This window comes from Carassius auratus, unplaced genomic scaffold (assembly GCF_003368295.1).
Source record: "Carassius auratus strain Wakin unplaced genomic scaffold, ASM336829v1 scaf_tig00046372, whole genome shotgun sequence".
Lineage (NCBI taxonomy): Eukaryota > Metazoa > Chordata > Actinopteri > Cypriniformes > Cyprinidae > Carassius > Carassius auratus.
In genome coordinates this window covers 2,501-5,000 of record NW_020526973.1, presented here as the reverse complement: position 1 = coordinate 5,000, position 2,500 = coordinate 2,501, and the positions used below count along the sequence as shown (strand labels likewise).

General features: G+C 37.3%; 1 non-coding gene across 1 annotated transcript; it reads left to right on the top strand.

The window, feature by feature from the left end:
* The first annotated feature begins 2,115 nt into the window (after positions 1-2,115).
* LOC113088470 (5S ribosomal RNA) lies at positions 2,116-2,234 on the top strand. Its single transcript, XR_003286028.1, has one exon. It is a non-coding gene; the product is annotated as a 5S ribosomal RNA (ribosomal RNA).
* The last annotated feature ends 266 nt before the right edge of the window (positions 2,235-2,500 follow it).

Here is a 2,500-nt window from a genome sequence, read left to right as displayed (position 1 = left end):
TGGATGGGAGACTGCCTGGGAATACCAGGTGCTGTAAGCTTTTTGGACATTTTTCACTTACTATATAATAATTTTGCCAAAAAATAGAGTCAATGCCCGATCTCTGAATATTTGCAGGTTTGGGCCTGGTTAGTACATGGATGGGAGACTGCCTGGGAATACCAGGTGCTTTAATCTTTTTGGAAAATTTCACGAATTATATAATAATCTTTCATTAAAAAAAAAAAAAAAAAAAAAAATATATATATATATATATATATATATATATATATATATATATACAGTATTGTTCAAAATAATAGCAGTACAATGTGACTAACCAGAATAATCAAGGTTTTTCGTATATTTTTTTATTGCTACGTGGCAAACAAGTTACCAGTAGGTTCAGTAGATTCTCAGAAAACAAATGAGACCCAGCATTCATGATAAGCACGCTCTTAAGGCTGTGCAATTGGGCAATTAGTTGAATTAGTTGAAAGGGGTGTGTTCAAAAAAATAGCAGTGTGGCATTCAATCACTGAGGTCATCAATTTTGTGAAGAAACAGGTGTGAATCAGGTGGCCCCTATTTAAGGATGAAGCCAACACTTGTTGAACATGCATTTGAAAGCTGAGGAAAATGGGTCGTTCAAGACATTGTTCAGAAGAACAGCGTACTTTGATTAAAAAGTTGATTAGAGAGGGGAAAACCTATAAAGAGGTGCAAAAAATGATAGGCTGTTCAGCTAAAATGCCTTAAAATGGAGAGCAAAACCAGAGAGACGTGGAAGAAAACGGAAGACAACCATCAAAATGGATAGAAGAATAACCAGAATGGCAAAGGCTCAGCCAATGATCACCTCCAGGATGATCAAAGACAGTCTGGAGTTACCTGTAAGTACTGTGACAGTTAGAAGACGTCTGTGTGAAGCTAATCTATTTTCAAGAATCCCCCGCAAAGTCCCTCTGTTAAAAAAAAGGCATGTGCAGAAGAGGTTACAATTTCCCAAAGAACACATCAACTGGCCTAAAGAGAAATGGAGGAACATTTTGTGGACTGATGAGAGTAAAATTGTTCTTTTTGGGTCCAAGGGCCACAGGCAGTTTGTGAGACGACCCCCAAACTCTGAATTCAAGCCACAGTACACAGTGAAGACAGTGAAGCATGGAGGTGCAAGCATCATGATATGGGCATGTTTCTCCTACTATGGTGTTGGGCCTATTTATCGCATACCAGGGATCATGGATCAGTTTGCATATGTTAAAATACTTGAAGAGGTCATGTTGCCCTATGCTGAAGAGGACATGCCCTTGAAATGGTTGTTTCAACAAGACAATGACCCAAAACACACTAGTAAACGGGCAAAGTCTTGGTTCCAAACCAACAAAATTAATGTTATGGAGTGGCCAGCCCAATCTCCAGACCTTAATCCAATTGAGAACTTGTGGGGTGATATCAAAAATGCTGTTTCTGAAGCAAAACCAAGAAATGTGAATGAATTGTGGAATGTTGTTAAAGAATCATGGAGTGGAAGGACAGCTGAGAGGTGCCACAAGTTGGTTGACTCCATGCCACACAGATGTCAAGCAGTTTTAAAAAACTGTGGTCATACAACTAAATATTAGTTTAGTGATTCACAGGATTGCTAAATCCCAGAAAAAGAAAACAATTTGTACAAAATAGTTTTGAGTTTGTACAGTCAAAGGTAGACACTGCTATTTTTTTGAACACACCCCTTTCAACTAATTGCCCAATTGCACAGCCTTAAGAGCGTGCATATCATGAATGCTGGGTCTCATTTGTTTTCTGACAATCTACTGAACCTACTGGTAACTTGTTTGCCACGTAGCAATAAAAAATATACTAAAAACCTTGATTATTCTGGTTAGTCACATTGTACTGCTATTATTTTGAACAATACTGTATATATATATATATATATATATATATATATATATATATATATATATATATATATATATATATATATATATATATATATATATATATATATATATATATATATATATATAATACCAGGTGCTTTAAGCTTTTGGGTTTTCTTTCCTACGTATATAATGTACTGGCGATAAGATTGGCTGTTCTTTAAATAGCCCTCTCTTTGCAGCAGACTTCGCTTACGGCCATACCAACCTGGCTATGCCCGATCTCGTCTGATCTCGGAAGCTAAGCAGGTTTGCGCCTGGTTAGTACTTGGATGGGAGACCGCCTGGGAATACCAGGTGCTGTAAGCTTTTTTGGAAATTTTTCACTTAGTATATAATAATTTTGCCAAAAAATAGAGTCAATGCCCGATCTCTGAATATTAGCAGGTTTGCGCCTGGTTAGTACATGGATGGGAGACTGCCTGGGAATACCAGGTGCTGTAAGCTTTTTGGACATTTTTCACTATAATAATTTTGCCAAAAAATAGAGTCAATGCCCGATCTCTGAATATTTGCAGGTTTGGGCCTGGTTAGTACATGGATGGGAGACTGCCTGGGAATACCAGGTGCTTTAA